General features: G+C 34.0%; 1 long non-coding RNA gene across 3 annotated transcripts; it reads right to left on the bottom strand.

The window, feature by feature from the left end:
• Positions 1-1,849: 1,849 nt before the first annotated feature.
• Positions 1,850-16,898, bottom strand: LOC131602916 (uncharacterized). Of its 3 annotated transcripts, none has more exons than XR_009284186.1 (5): positions 16,764-16,898; positions 16,357-16,425; positions 16,030-16,148; positions 14,899-14,972; positions 1,850-6,099 (listed from the first exon to the last, which is right to left on the bottom strand). It is a non-coding gene; the product is annotated as an uncharacterized LOC131602916 (long non-coding RNA). The 3 variants fall into 3 exon arrangements; XR_009284185.1 differs by lacking the exon at positions 1,850-6,099 and adding an exon at positions 15,524-15,566 and having other exon boundaries at positions 6,112-14,972; XR_009284183.1 differs by lacking the exon at positions 1,850-6,099 and having other exon boundaries at positions 6,112-14,972.
• Positions 16,899-17,886: the final 988 nt, after the last annotated feature.

Genomic DNA, 17,886 nt, shown 5'->3' on the forward strand with positions numbered 1-17,886 from the left:
TTACTCCGATGCAAATTTGACACATTCCTTTTTGTGGTGTGAAATTCACGTGGTAAACCTGTCACCCTACTTCTGCGCTCCTGAATTGTAGCTGAGCTGGCATGTTATCCATGTAGAACTTCATGGCGTGAAATTCACATGGCAAAGTGTTGCGACGTGAAAATCACGTGGCAAAGTTGTGGTATGATTTTCACGTGGCAACTGAGTTGCCACAAGCGCTCATGGCGCGTGTTCCCTCACGTCGCTAAAAGATGGTTTGTGGCGTGATTTACCTATTTATAGCGTGAAATTCACGTAGCTAATGACAATTTTTTTTGTAATGTTTAAATAAGCTGACCTGGTATGTTAAATAGTTTTTCTATATTTCGTGACCTAAATTTTTTAACTAAATAAACTTATAAATTTTTTAGGTTTTTTCTATTTAAAAAAACTAGCTTAAATTGAATCTGTTTAAGCTAAACTATAGAGTCCAATTAATGGGCTAAGGTATTCTCACCCTTGGGACATCAAATATTAGACATTAACTATGATTGAAATTTTCTTAGGAAAATTTTCTTCCCACCTTTACTATATGAGGCACAACCTTAAAAATTTAAAATATCTCTGGGTGAATTCAGATATGCATATCCGAACGCACCAAATTCCATTTTTTTTATAAAAGTTTAGTTCGAAAATACATTTCAGAATAAATCCAAAGTTAATTCGGAGATGTATCTTTGAAAATACCATTTATTCCAATATTAACTATGGATTTTAATGATAATTATTTATGAATTATATGAGTTATTAATAGTAAATAAATAAATGTTTATTTGTATAATTAAGAGAAAATACAATCTTGTCTAAAATAATTGAAAGACATATATCAATATAAATTGATGGTATAAAATCATACAATTAGTCAAGTTTAATAATAATAATAATAATAATAATAATAATAATAATAATAATAATAATAATAATAATAACAATAATAATAATAATAATAGTGAAATACAATTGAATTTTAAATGTCTATTATTAAAGAGAAATAAATATTTAAGTGCTTATGCCTTATAATATTATAATGAATGATAAATATATTATTTAAAAGTAATATTTTTTATCACATATTTAATATTTTTTATGTAATTAATATTTTTTTTATAATTTGACAAAAAAATAAAACTTTAACTTTTAATTAAACCTTTTTTAGTTTTTATCGTTGACTTGATAAATATTTGTTAAATTCAATTAAAAATATATTCAAATTTAAAAGATATTATAATATAATTAAAGTGAAGTATTATTAGTAAAAGATAACTTAAATTGTAAAACTAAACATTAATATAAGTTTATGATATAAAATCAAATAATAAATACAATATTCATTATCCTTTCTTTCATTTTTATTGGAACTAAAGGCATTTTCGGAGAGACATTCTGAATTAAAATTGGATTTATTCGGAATGTATCTCCGAACTAAAATAAGTAACAAAAAAAAAGAGATTTAGTGCGGGCAAAGATATATCTTCAAAATCAGGGAACAATTTAATATTTTCATGCAGGGCTCGAAAGAAATATAATAAAGGTGCCATGAGAAATTGTCTTTATATATATATATATATATATATATATATATATATATATATATATATATATATATATATATATATATATATATATATATATATATATATATATATATATATATATATATATATATATATATATATATATATGAATTACACTTGTAAAGTAGAATTTTCTTTTATGAAAATCCTCCACATTGAATATCATATTTTAATATCACTTTTTTAATTATCTCATTAATATGCTACACTATAATATTACCAGATAAAACAATAAAAATAATATTTAAATAAGAATAACTTAAACTATTGAAGAAATGAAACTTTTAATATCACTTTTATAGAAAAAGTGATGTCACAAAATCCAGTATTTAAATATCAACTTAGACTCATTTGCATAATGGTGAAGATTGAAAAATATTTGGTTCATTTTCTCGCAAACATGTTGAAGTCCTTAACTTTACTTAGCATCTTATGGATGATTATTTCAACTTTAGCCCTAACTCAGGGTCAACAAGTTGAATGGAGTCCCACAAAAACAACAGTGCGTGTTTCAAATGATATTGGCAGCTATATGACTATGCATTGTAAATCAAGAGACGATGATCTTCGCATTCGTGATATCCCTCCAGGTGAATATACAGAATGGTCTTTTCGAGCTAACATTCGAGGTACCACTTTGTATACATGCCTCTTTCTATGGGACAATGTAGAAAAGAACATGGTAATGTATGATGCTAAGAAAGATGAAGATTTATGTATTTCTCAGTGTTGGAGAGATATTAGAACTGATGGAGCCTATTTTTATAATCAGAACAAAAAGTCCTGGGAGAAAAGATACTCGTGGTAAAAGCTTTAAGCTTTCCTTCTATGTATTCAAGAAGAAAATAAATTAAATATTAATAAATTTGTTATACTTGTTCTTGCTTAATATTTACCTATCAACTTTTATATTAATAAGTGCTATTGATTCATTTTGTGACATGTCTACAATAAGGTTTAGGTCGATATTGAGATTTAAATCTATCAAATACTAAGATAAAATAAAAAAAATTACCCCATACACATACTCCTACAATTATCATCTACTCTTATATTTTTTAAAATAGATAAATTACCCTTATTTATTTCTTATTATTTTGAAATAGGAAAATTTTGTACCGCTACATTAGTGTGTCGGAGAAAATCACTTAAAGAATCCAGATACTTAATTTATCTTCATCGGATAACTTGTAATATATTTTGCGATATTATAATTTTTTATCAAATTTTTGTTCCCCAGGTAACTTGTTATAAATTTTTCGGTATTATAATTTTTTACTAAAATTTTGTTCACCTGTTAACTTTTTATAAGTTTTCCGCTATTATAATTTTTTTATCAAAATTTTTTCACCGGATAACTTGTTATAAGTTTTTCGGTATGTTTCTTTTTTTGCCATTTGGCAATGACATATTAGATAGCGGTTTTAAAACCGTTTCCAAAAGTGAACAATTAATAACCTTAGCCAGATCACCAAAATAAAATGTTCCGAATTTGGTAACCAAGTGTTTACCAGTGATTTCTGACAGACAACCGCTAGTCCTCCAAAATGTCTAAACAATCTGGTTACTCGCAGGATCGACTAGATTGATCCTAGGACATTGTCGAATAGTGTTTTAGTGATTTGATTCATATTCAATAATCTTTCTAATTTGCAGAAATATACAGCTTTCTAATGTAAATTGCAATAAGTAAATGACTTTGAAATAAAACAAAGCAAACGTATAAACAAAGAACTGTTAAATATAACTTTGCATTTAAACAAATAATATGAAACGCAAATATGATGTTCTTCACACATACATTGTTTCAGCAAAGACTCTTTTCTCTCGCACCGGTACTTCGAGTATTTTTGTGAATTTTTTGTATAATGATTCGAACATCCCAAACTGAACAAAAGTACTCTTATTTATACTACTTCGACCCTAACGGTCATTACACAGATATCTGCCACGTTCGACGTTTCGAACGTTTTATGTTACTTCAGATGTTTCCACGTGTTTGCTGGACGAAACTACTCCATTTGAATTTCAAATCTTCCCGCTCTAGTGTTTCGACTATACCAGCTCCTTCGTCAAAAGATACTTATCAAATATTACCAACATTACTCTTAGTCGAATAATACTTCTTCCAAAGAGAAAAAACCTTGAATAGCTTTATGAAAACTCTTCCTTCATCATAATCCATCACTTCAAGGTATCATAATCCTTTAGTCGAAATCTTCAGCTAACACCAAGTAAGACAATGGAAACAACTTTTTTAAACTTTAGGTCACAGGTTTTCTGTGTGCCTAAACTCATTTTTGTTGTAATCACCAGATAACTTACCTATAAGTTATTTGAAATGCAATTTTTTTTTAAAATATAACACAGACGGATAACTTCGTAAAAAGACTACTAGAGAATAGGCAACATTTTTAAAAAGTAAAAAAAATCTGGACAGAATTTTTCGTTGTTGCCTAAAGTCATCTTTGTTATAATCACATACTAACTTAACATAAGTCATCTCGAATGCAATTTTTATTTTTTTATTTTTTTCCAAATATAATATAAGAGTCTTTTGGTCAAATCAAATAATTGTAAGACTGGGGTATAATTATTATTTTATGACTTGTTATTATAACTTTGATTTTTTTTATAATTTTCATTTATTTTTATATTTAACGCGACGTTCATCATACAAATATTATTATTTATGTCACTTTAACCACTAGTAAAAAATTCATAATCAAATCACATTTTCGCCACTATCCAAAATTCATCATCATCATCAAATTTTGTATGAATAACTTACGGATATTGAAATCTGGACGCACCTCAACACACCCCAACAAACCCAACCTTAGAACCACTGCCAAATCAAAGTTAATGATATGTCTTAATTTCAAAATTCTGATTCAACCTACGAATATTAAAATACATACACATTCATTTAAGTAACAACCCTCTATCTTTCTGTCTTCTTTTCCTTACATTTGAAACCAAACAAACAAGTGTAGAATAAAACTCTCACGAGTGCCTACTCCCTTTCTAACACTGTTCCAATCTTTCTATCAGGCTCTACTTTTTTTCATTCAAACCTAGCATCTTCATCAACTTCCTCTCCATTCAAGATTGTAAGTTCTGTAATTTTAGGGTTGGCATTAATTTTTGTAAAACAAATACTAGCTACAAGAATGAAATATAGTATGTCTGTATAAGAACATGTACATGAGATAATGAAACATGTTGAGTTAAAGGGATTCAACATCTGGAACAACATGTCCTAGAAGATGTCGAGACTTACTGCATTCGACATTGTGCCTGCTGAGTTGGATTCAAGAAGACTCAGCTTGATTTAAACAGATACAGAATATTCAGAAGAATATTATACAAATCCTTTTTGGCGCAGAACAAAAGGTCAAAAAGAATCAAGAAGAATATTGAAGAACAAAGACTTTCTATAATTGGAGACAATTTAAAAAGATTTGATTGAAAACCTAATTTTTAGCAGAAGTTTTTACTGATTTGTAACAGCAAATATGATGTGATTAGAAACCTAAATCTAGTTGGGAATAGGCTATAAATAGAAGCATTGTAACTTAGAAAAGTTATGATAACAATTACCTGTGTTGTTTATCATTTTTCAGCCTGCTATGTTTATACCTCGCTGCACTTAATGTTGGATCAGATATCTAAACATGACGTATGACATTTGAGGTCTGACCTACCATAATTTCAAAGATAATCCATTCATCACTTACATTTGATAAGTTACTCATATCCCTGTTCCACGGTTTCCTATATTTTGGGCCCGAAAATCACGCCCAGGCCCATAACTATACCGTGACCCAATCTTCACTAAAGAGAATATTATAAATAGCCCCCTACCTCTAGAGGGCAAGGTAATCCAAACTTTGCCCAAAATCTCATACTTTCAGCTGTACCTTTTGTTCTCTTTCTTACTTTGCCATCAGAGTGTCTTGCAGGTACAACCCATTTTTTCTCTCATCCGTCGCCGAAGATCAAGCCCTCCATTGCTGGCCACCTATTTTTCACTGACTGAACACCTTGCTTGATGCATGCAATTCCTTAATAGGTTATAACTATGCTACATTAGGAAATCTCCAATAGAAATGTAATATTTGTTTGGTCCTAATTAGATTTGGTAACAATTTGGAACATTTGAGGGTTAGGGTATGTGCATGAACACTTTTGCTATGGTTTGTGTAGTTTGGATTTTGAAATCCAGACAGTTTACCCGGATAACAGATGGTTGCAATGGAAAAGACTAAAGGAGTATCCACTTTCTTTGTAACAATCGGAGGAAGGTTGCATTCTTTCTTCAATAAGACTTGCATGATTTCCATGATCTGATTCATTTGGCTTTTCAATTGACTAACTTCCATTCATATCAACTCTTGGTCTTGTTGAAGTTCTTTCATAGTCTTCAGATACATGCTTCTAGTTTAATGTGTCGAGGAATCAACTTGACGGTAGATAGACAAATCTGAAGATACAGAAAGACGAGAATAAATTTTCAGGACAACCTGGATGTATGCATGAAGTATGCAAATGATGCAATGCAAATGCAATGTTATGTGCAATGCAACATAGCGGGATCTATAAGTAAAGTCAACAAAGACACATGGGGAACCACGAGCATGGAGTCAAGGATAAAGAACCACCCACAAAGGTATGTACTAAGGGTTTATTGTACCAGTACAACAGATTCTACAAAGTTCTCAATGTCTACATTCCATCTTTTAAATATTATCTGCTTAAAAAACTACTTGTCAGCCAATAATATTCTCAAGAGAAACTCACCTGAATGTAGTATCGTGTACCAAATAAATCAGGTATACACCTGTCATACCCCAAAATTTGCCCATCATATTTATTCATATTTCAATCCATCTGACTTTCAACTGCTCAAAGATACACAAGAAGGAAGTATGTAGTCTCTCTCCTAAACATTAGCCTCTAAACTAGGGTTTTGTATTTCTCAAAGTAAAATCAACTTCTGATACCTCAAATGGAACCCATGGTCTCTCATATGATTCAAAGTATCCTCATGCCAAGTTTCAAGCCCTGATTCAAAAGATTGCTCACTCAATGGCCCAAACGATCAATAATCGACTGGTTGACCTAAAAGTCAAACTGTGGTCAAAGTACAGTCAAAACTCCTGATTTTTTTGCCAACATCAACATTTTGAAGTCACATTCATCATTTGATCAAGTGTTGATCATGATTCATCAAGGAAGACTTCAAATTCATCAAATGTCCAAGTTGCTAAATTAGGGTTTTTAGGTAAAAGTCAACCCAACTTTGACTGATCATATCTCTCTCATAAATTATCAGAAATCCCTCAACCAAAGCCTACTCTCAAGGAAATTGCATTCTCTACAAGTTTTATGTTGGGCCCAAGGTCAAGAGATGCTTCCGCATAAGAGATATGAGCCAGAATATTGCAGGTCCTTCTAAAAGCTCGCAAAAAGCTATTTTCTTCCAGGAGCCATATCTTCAAGATAAAATCTTCAAATGTAAAAAAGCTTCCAAAGTGGATTGTAGAGGACATCTTGAGGTTTCCAAAAAGTCCTAGAACATCTTCATATGATAAATAATGAATGAGTTATGACTTGCACAAGTTGGTGAAATTTGGGGAAATGCTTGAAAGCCTAAGTGATGGAAATTGCATTTTTGGCTAATGGGCTTATGTTTCTTTGATTCAAACCTATTTCTAAAGTAGCCAAGAGCCTCTAAAGCCCAATGTCACGCCATTACTTCATTTATTTTAATTATTTTTGGATTAATTCAATTAAATTCAATTTTAATTAAAATAAAATGCAAAAATCAAATCAATAAGTGCAAGGTTTGTTATTCAGCATTCTTGAGGTCCAAGATACTCATTAAAGGCTAGAAATTTCGAAAATATTTGATTGGTAGGATATTTGAGACAAAATAGAAAGGTTAAATATATGAATCAAAATCATATTTTTTCTTATCAATCATGGGATTTTATTCAATCTTTTAACCCTAAAAAATATCACTCTATATAAAGGGAGGGCTTTCTGCAAGCAAGGACACGAAAAAGAGCAGAAAAAACCCTAGCCTCTAGCCTTGCAAGAACTTCCAAGAAACCAAAAAATTAGGGCATAAGATACATCCCTCTACAGCCAATATCAAAGGATTTGGAGACTTGTACCACGTTCCTGATACTATCAGGAGCAATTTTATTCCATATTGGAAGATCACAGCGCACCAGAACGCTCCCTTTGAGTTTCACTATTTGGTAAGAACTTCCATGCCTCAAAAGTCACATGTTACACGTTATGAATCATATCCAGGTCCATATTCATGCTTTTAATGATCCTTAGACGTGTTTACGCCATTCGTTTTTAAGTTATGATGCAGGAATGAAGATCCGCCATTGTTAGGGCGTGAAGCTTTCGCTTATTCGGAAGCTTAGATACAAGATGTTTCAGCCAAAACTAACACTTCCATTGAGTTCGCAGGGCTTGAATTAGTGGACAAGGATATTCCTGGTTGTTGTTTCACGTGTATTTTGCAGGTACATGGAGAGGATCCCGTCGGAGAAGACGGTGGCTCCGGCGTCCCAGGCGGCGTGGACCAGTCATGTGCATGCGTGGCGTTTTTAGAAACTTCCATTGGCCAGTCAATTCTTCAACGCCCTCTCTCCAATCCTGATTGGCTCTGTATACAATCCGCGAGTCCCACTTTGGCTTTTGTTTTGAATTTAATACTTAGTGCGTTGTTTGTTATTTATAGATACAGAGTGTATTATTAACAAATGAAATGTGCAGTGCAGCTGGTGATGCATGTTGTTCCTTGACCTCGTGAGCCTTGGTTCGAGTCCCGCTGTGGACGTTTTATTTTTTGTAATGTTTTATTCACGGATCAGACGTAGCAATTCCAGACGTGACCACCACGCAGTCTCACGTACCAGCCGTTAGATCCATGTCCAAGCCAGATCAGAAGGACCATAACGCTTCCACACCACACACTCTCTGGAGCTAGCTGTACCAGATCTCGCGCCTGGGTCTTACCTCACTATTGGGCCTAACTCAGCTTGTGGCCTATGTCTCCTCCATTTTGCAGGCTGCAACCCCCAGGTTTATTAAAATCATTCTCTTTCTTTTCCCCCTTTTTATTTCTTTTTATTAATTTGTTTAAATTATTTTGCATTAAAACCAATTATTAAAAATACAAAAAATAGGTTTAGGTTATAATTAGTTAAATAATTTTAATTTATTAATCTAACTTTGGTTTAATTTTAATTAACTTTAATTTAATCAAATTAATAATGACAATTTAGACTTAGGATTATTTTCACCTATTTTTAAACTCTAATTTCAGCTCGCGATTCTCTTCTCATCTCAAAATCCATTGAACGTCGCATGTATGAATATTTGCTATTTAATTTCCGTCATTATTTAAATTATGTTTTTGTTTAATTATGCTATTTATTTAATTGTTTAATTTCCGTCTTTTAAATTCTAGAAGGTGTATAGGTCGCTCATTCAATTTTGATGTAATAGTAATAGGGACTTTTTACTTTCCGCATTTTACTTTCCGCACCCATAAACTGTTTTAAATTTCTGTATACTATTAACTGCGTGGTTAGTAAAATAGGGAGTGACAACTAATAATTAAACGTAGCTCATAAACTGCAAATAAATATTCGAATTGAAATCACGTGATTGGTGCACATACACACACACCTTTAAGGTAACCACTCGTATGCTGCCTTCTCGATCAAAAATAGTCAAGTCCCTCGGATATAGGGATACCTTAGCTTGCTGCCTTCGATTCAAAATCACCATGTCCCTATGATAAAAGATCATAGTCCCTTCGAGTTGCCTACGATAAATATGATCTCGTCCCTCGATAAAATGGTGATAGTCCCTTCGAATGCTAAGGTATCTTTACTGTTGCCTAAATGACTATTATATCCTTCCCTTAGACTACATGCCCTCTTTATGGTAGGGACAGTTTTATGGCGAACGATACTTTTCTCGATGACCCTTAAACATCCAATTGAAAGACTTCCTGCCCTCTCATGGTATGGATAAACCCTTTCGCCCGAAAGACTTAAAGAACAAAAAAGACAATCTTAGGGTAGGTGTCCTTAAATGCTTGCTCACATTCAAATCAAAACTTTCAAATGCTTTTCACACCTCCTTTTCAAAACGATTTCCAAAAGGCTACGCTTATTTACAAGCCAAAGTTTTTCTTCAAAAACCTTTTCTATTCACACACTACATTTCAAACAAACGAAATAAACAAAGTGAGCTAAGCAATTAAGAGACCATGGATAACCATGGATACAAAGGGTGCCTTAAACCTTCCATTTGTATAACCTACCCCCGAACTCAAAATCTTTCAAAGGTCTTTCATGTTCTTTTTGCCTTTCCAATTGGATAAAATAAACGTCGATGGCGACTCTTGCTTACCGCAACATTTTCTTTAAAAGTCAGGTCACCGTATGACAGAACTGGCGACTCTGCTGGGGATATATTCGAATAAAAGAGGGGTTACCTTAAAGTTTAGGATTCACTTAAATGTTTTCACTTGTTTGATTTGTTTGCTTTATCTTAAAGGTTGTTTTGGGTATTATGTTGTGTGAAAGATCCTACACCCGGATCTAGTGTACCTTAGGTATGTGGCAATAGACCAGGGAGGTTGTACGACATGTATCGTTATGGTTGAACTGGTGGCCACCGTTAGTGCGACGGTTTGGTTTGTCCTGATGGCCCTTGAATCTGATCGAGGAGACGTTTGGCTACCGCGTGGTGTCATAAGCACTAATTTGCCCTTAGAACCTTAGTTGAACTTGACTTTGGCCTATAGGAAGTAGCGAGATAGCTGGCTTTGGATTCCTGACTGAAGCCGGTTGATACTCGATGCTACACTCATTGAGATTGGACTCTAGGGATGCTTTTGGCTGGCCGATCGAGTGCCATGTTGAGACAATGCCCGCGAGAAAGATCAGCGATATGAGCACCATAGAACCCGATTACTATTCTAGGACAGGTTGAACCAACTAAACTTCAGTGGGGAGGGTACTTACCTACGAACTTCATGCAAGCCCCTAAACCTAAGGACTCTTGTGTGACTTGCTTGTGTGCTCTACTAACCCTTTGGTTTCCTTGCAGGTTTTTTCTTGTGGGACGCACTCGTCCTTATTACCTTACGCTTTGCCTAATGCATTACATCTTCATGACATCATGACATCATAACATCATAACATAACATGATTGACTAACCCTTTCAAGGATCTTAGGGATTTAGGGCGCACGATTGCAGGTGCTAATTATCAAAGAATGAACTCTTATTTAGGGGCACGAGGATTTATTTTCCTCCGGCCACATACCTTCCAATTCAGAGACTCAGTACCTATCAAGGGGCAAGAGGATTTATTTTCCTCTAGCCATGTACCTTCCAATTCAGAAGTATCCCGAATCAGAGGCGATGACCCACTCGATATGGTGAGCTTGATTATCAAAGAAGAACGTTCAAAGACGAAAGTCAGAATTCTTCAGACAAAGACGCGACCAAATCATTTTCTAATGTTGCTAACTAAATTCCTAAAGATCCTTGAAAAGATTGCATTTGCATTCATAACATCACATAGAACTAACTTTGCCTTTCAGGTCGATCAACTGGTTAGATAAATACTGTCAACAAATCAATCTTTATCAGATGAACATTCTGGAAGCTTGACCCTCAGACTTCTGAAACATTCCAATCAGATATACATTCCGGAAGCTCGAACCCCGGACATTCTGAAAGTTCCAATCAGATGAACATTCTAGAAGCTTGGCCCCTAGACTTCTGAAACATTCCAATCAGATATACATTCCGGAAGCTCGAACCCCGGATATTCTGAAAGTTCCAATCAGATGAACATTCCGGAAGCTTGACCCCCAGACTTCTGAAACATTCCAATCAGATATACATTCCGGAAGCTCGAACCCCGTACATTCTAAAAGTTCCAATTAGATGAACATTCTGGAAGCTTGACCCCCAGACTTCTGAAACATTCCAATCAGATATACATTCCGGAAGCTCGAACCCCGGACATTCTGAAACATTCTCATCAGATACACATTCCGAAAGCTCGAACCCCGGATACTCTGAATCTCTACACCAGTTCCACAACAACGACGCAAGCCAGGTGCACCTATGCGTCAATTCACCAAAATTAACATGTCAGGCATTGCAACATCTTTTGAAGGCAGGAATGATTAGTGTGAGGGATCCTCCTCAGCACATCAACACCTCCTCTTCTAAACACAATCCGAACGTGCGATGTGCCTACGATAAATATGATCTCGTCCCTCGATAAAATGGTGATAGTCCCTTCGAATGCTAAGGTATCTTTACTGTTGCCTAAATGACTATTATATCCTTCCCTTAGACTACCTACCCTCTTTATGGTAGGGACAGTTTTATGGAGAATGATACTTTTCTCGATGACCCTTAAACATTCAATTGAAAGACTTTCTGCCCTCTCATGGTATGGATAGACCCTTTCGCCCGAAAGACTTAAAGAACAAAAAAGACAATCTTAGGGTAGGTGTTCTTAAATGCTTGCTCACATTTAAATCAAAACTTTCAAATGATTTTCACACCTCCTTTTCAAAACGATTTCCAAAAGGCTACGCTTATTTACAAACCAAAGTCCTTCTTCAAAAACCTTTTCTATTCACACACTACATTTCAAACAAACGAAATAAACAAAGTGAGCTAAGAAATTAAGAGCCCATGGATAACCATGGATACAAAGGGTGCCTTAAACCTTCCCTCTGTATAACCTACCCCCGAACTCAAAATCTTTCAAAGGTCTTTCCTGTTCTTTTTGCCTTTCCAATTGGATAAAATAAAAGTCGGTGGCGACTCTTGCTTACCGCGACATTTTCTTTAAAAGTCAATTCATCGTATGACAACACCCAAATAGTCTTTGCACTACATCCTAAAAAGGCCAAGATGGGTAAAAGGTATTCTAGGTCCCCATCTTCTCTTGTTCTCAGGTTGAAAACAACAATGCTTTCACAATTAACTTGTTCAGCATCACCAATTTCAAGGAGACATCCATTGAGTTAGGGGATATCAAGTCACCATATTAAGGATTAACTTCACATTAGCCAAAATGACTATACCATCATATTATCTTAATGTACACTCAAGTTCGGATATAAGACTTATCTCACCACAGAGGAACCACCAAGCATCCAAAAAACAAACAAACAGACAAAGCATACAATAATATAGAGATAACAATATACACAGATAAACAAAAATAAGCTTAACCCACTTAGAGGACTACTCTCTAGTGAAGTCGCCTCTTTTCTATAGCGGGGGAAAATTGAGTCTAAAGCCATTTATTGAATTGGCTCATTATTTTAGTGAAAGTCGACACCGCGCTTTATTTTTTCCAAAGAAAAAGGGAAAAGAGCGAAATAAAACCCAAAGAAGTTTTTCAAATAAAAACTAATAAAAAGCAGAGATCTTAGGTACATGGGTTGATTATGTGAGGGGAAGGTGTTAGCACCCCTCACATCTGTGGTACTCCACGTGAACCTTTATGTGGTGAATATGTGTTAAAAAAGAGTTATGATTGTGTGCAAAAAAGAGTTTGTTTGGTTTTAAAAATTATGATCGGCAAGACAAAACATATTATGCCTACATACCTCCTCAGTGCAATGGAAAAGTCAGAGCAAATGTAGTTCCACTTCAAAAGGAAACAAAAGTTTTTGGTTTAAAATAGAATAGAAATTTGATTATCATAGGGGAGAAAACTCAGCCAATCATTCTTAAACATGAGAACTGATGGAGCCTTTGCATCACAAATGAAAGAAGGGCTCCAACTTGGATAAATTAACAAGTATGCCACTAGCTCTCTCAAGTGAAAAAGGACCAACCATATCAATACATATCAAGACATTTAGGGGATTACATCTCCACTAAAATAATCATTCGTGTCCAAACTTTGAAAGAAAAGTCACTAAAGGCAAAAAGTTCTTAAAGAAAGTTTTAAAAGAATGTGCAAACATAAGAAGATTTTGAAATAGAGGGAGTAGTTTTGAAAATTAAAGATGAGACGAGATGAAGGGACTATCCTAAAGCATAAAATAAAAGCTAAGGACAAGAACAATCTAACCAAATAAAAAGCCAACACTTGACATTAAAAAGTCAATGTAGAATTCCCATCCTTTGGATTTATCATAACCAAGCAGGCACAATACCAAGTACCAGATGAAATAAGCTCTAGATGAATGTGACATTTTCATATGCATAACTTGTACCAAGCTTCAGAAATACACCGTAAGAACTTGATACAAAAATTGGGCAAAGTAACGACTGTATACAGATGAATTCCCAATCACAATTCCTTGGAATACTACAAAAAAAAGGTCACCTGCCACGGCCACGAAACCGCAGCTATATGCAAAATAACCGTGGTGTAACGCTTTGGCCACAGAAACGTGATTGTGGGATATGCGGGCGTGGCCTAAAGTATAATCCACGATTTTCTTGTTTGTGCCACGTTTTATGGACATCCGTGGCTTGTATAGGCCACGGTTTAGGTATCTAAATTAAGGCCGCGGTTTGTCTTTGCCATGACTACAAAACTGTGGCCAAATCGTAAAACCACGGTTTTGATTTAATGTATAGCATGCGGTTTAGTTGCCTAGGTATTGCCACGGTTTGTTTATGGCCACTAATTAAAACCGCGACTATATGTAAGCCAATTTTACATGTCAACTAAACATGTCAATTTTACACGTAAAAAATCAATTTTAGAATCAGTTCTAAGTACTCCAATAGTGAAACCAAACTTGCCCAAAGGGCTGGTTTTCTTTTTCAAACCAACACACCAATCACTTGCGCCAATTTTGAAGAATTTAAAGATTGATTACTATAATTGTATGAATACAAATTATTTTACTGTCTACACATCAATGACAATAGCATCAGTATATGATTTACTAAGTAAATTATATATCTAATAAACCTGAACAAAAAATAAATATAAAAACTTAGAGTGACAAATAGAAAATGTCAGACACATACACACACCTTCAACATTGCTCTTCGGAATTTTAAGAAAAAATGTCAGAATTTGATTTTATGATAAATTCAATCCAATCCTCTCAAGAAAATAAACTTTATAATTACTGATTAAAATAGTGCTGAGGTTTCCATGAACGTTGAATCACAAGGTAGCAGAATAGCAATCTCACAAAAACTTCACATAAATATTGATAACTTTATATCACTTACCGCAATTTGCGCCAGAGTTGGTATATGCCAGTTCCTGCCATTGCAAGGTTTACACTAACAAGGTTCCAATTTTTCTGCAACATCAAAAGTAGTTACCACTAACATATCAGGATTACAGAATCTTAGAAGTTGAGTATATCATAGTCTTGCAAGAGAGATAATGTAACTATAAACCAGAATTATTAAGATAATGAAGTGTAACTATTGATTTTATATATTGCTGCCTTTGAGTTAGTTATCGCCATCCAATAGCTTAAAAGCTGATAGAGAATGCAACCACACACCTACCATAAAGTGCAAATCTAGCTCTAACAAAAAAAAACAATTTCAATTCATTTAGGCCACCTACACCTTAGATGCCAATTCACCAAACATAAAATTCCAACTAAATGGCATTAGTGAGAAACTCATAATTTATTGGCTTCACTTTTTTAAACTGCATCTTAAAGTCGTGTCATTCACTGCATGAATTTGTTATACATGCCAATCTTAGATATACATTCACATATTATAGTTAAAGAGAATTGAATTTCAAACCACAAGGTTCATAATTAATCTAGAACCAAGTTCTACCACTTCCTACATCAAAGTTAAATGTGCAATTAAGTAGATTGATTTAACTTACCAATAACAAGAATATTTACCAAGTCAATCCAGAAACAGTCAAGCTTCAAATTGAATAGTCAAGGTAAAGTTAGTGCTACAGCTGACATTCAAATTTAAAACTGCATGAAAGAAGCTTAGGAGTTTATTTCCAAAAATTGGAAATAGACAGTTTTACAGATTAAATATGAAATCTATATCAGCAAAAAAATATTGTAAGAATTTGTATCAGTTGAATAAATCAGAAAATGAATAGAGTGGCTTAATTTTGTGGTCTGTCATAGCTAGTGATCACAATGTCATCAACATACACAAGTAAATAAATGATCTCATAGAATGATCTGACTTTATTGAGTGTGATGCGAAATCATTGATCAAAATTTAGATCAAGCATTGACATTCTAATAAAACACTAATCAGAGATCTAAATCCAATGAATGTATTATCAAATTGAAAACAACGAATTCATAAACATAAACACTAAAGGATAAGAAAAGGAAAAAAAAGCGTAAATACTGAAAATCTTACATAGATTTGTGTTTATCTTCAGCGAGAATGGCATTGTTCAGCTGAATATCTTACTGAATATGTGGTAGAAAAAGAAAGAATTTGTCTTTATCCTTCTCCCTGGTACTCCACTTATCATCCTTGTACCAGGAAAAGCAACAAGCAAACGCAAACACATCAATGACTCAAACACAACAAGGAAAAGAAAAACTAGATTCGAATTTGATTAATCAAACTGTGAAAATGTTTCAACCGAAACAACATAACTATATTTGACATCCAAACCAAGACACCAACCAAACTTAAATAAAACTTCTGCAACAGATCAAAATAACACAAGGTACTCACCCATTAGTTGGAATACGAGTTGTAGTCAACTTCATTGGAAATAAAGGGTGTGTCATTGAAAGTGAAAACCTGTAACAAAGAGAAGAGAATGTGGAGTAAAGAAAATGAAAAATACAAACTCAAACCAAAACCAGATCTCAGAATACACAATCAGATAAAAACCTCCATCCAAACCAAACCAAAAAACTGTTTTTCCCCAAACCAAATCAAACCCCTTTGTTCAGCCAATAAAAAAACGCAAAAAACAATCAAATCAATACGAAAAGCCCTGAATTCAAAGAGTGAAAATCACATCCACATCAACAAAAAAAAGAGAGGAAACCGAAAATGGAGAGAGTGAGCTATCAATTGAGCTGTTGTTGTTATACCGTAAGAGATGAAAACGAAATCTTTGGGAAAAATCATACCTGGGTTTGTGAGCATGTGAGCTTCTTCGAGCTTATTCCATGGCCGTCGTGAGAAACCGAAAGAGAGGTTTTTCTGTTGTTGTCGTCGTTTTCGCGAGAGAGAGAGAAAAGAAAATAATTAATGAGAGGGAAGCTAAATAAATTAGAAAAGAAAATAATTAATGAGAGGGAAACTAAAAAAAAAAGAAGAGGGAAATTATGGCGGGGTATGTGTTTTTGGGCTTGGGCCACACTTTGAAGTGAAAATTATAATGCCGCGGTTTTTATTTGCGGCTTAAAATATCTACAGTTTGTTAACCGTGGAAAATGAAGAAAATGCCACAGTTTCACACTCTGGATTCAATATTTCAAAACATATGTCCACGGTTTGAAAACCCTGGCCAAAGCTTGTATGTGGCCACCGTTTTTGAGTTGTGGCAAAATTTAGCGTGGCCGTAGGCCAAAAATGTTGTAGTGGAATTAAATCTCAAGGACTTTATACAGAATAACATGCACACACAAATAAAAAACCCAATGCCTTGGAGTAAACTCCAAGGACTTCCAGAATATTAACAGAATACAATCAAGGTATCAAGGTCTCAGTCCAATAGTCCATCCTCCAAGCTTAGGGTTTAGTATCCAAAGTCCGAGTCCACATTAAGTCTTTTAGGGTTCGAGTTTAGTTATTACTGTTTTAAGAACAAAATAAAAGGTTCAAATGGACAAAAGAAAAAATGCATAAGCATAAACATATGTCCAAATGGACAAAGGAAAAATGTATATAAACATAAACATGATAATGAATGAGAAATAGCAAAATAAATCATAAAGTATAAAATAAGGCAGAATAATAAATAAGCATAAAAATAAAGTTAGATGTTAATGGTTAGAAGTTAGTAGCCGACATGAATGATAAATAATGGTTAACTAATGAACTTAGGTCAAAGTTGATGAAAACTAATCATATGATTGATAGAATCAAAGCCTCTACACAATAAGTTTTCAAGGGTCTTGAACCGATTGTCAAATAATCAACCATCCTTTGGTTTGTAAACAAAAGTTTAGGCCACGAACGATCATTTTCTGATATGGGACATTTTTTGATACGGGACAAAATTTAGTGATATGTTAAGCAATCGCCAAG

This window comes from Vicia villosa, linkage group LG5 (genome assembly GCF_029867415.1).
Source record: "Vicia villosa cultivar HV-30 ecotype Madison, WI linkage group LG5, Vvil1.0, whole genome shotgun sequence".
Taxonomy (NCBI): Eukaryota; Viridiplantae; Streptophyta; class Magnoliopsida; order Fabales; family Fabaceae; genus Vicia; species Vicia villosa.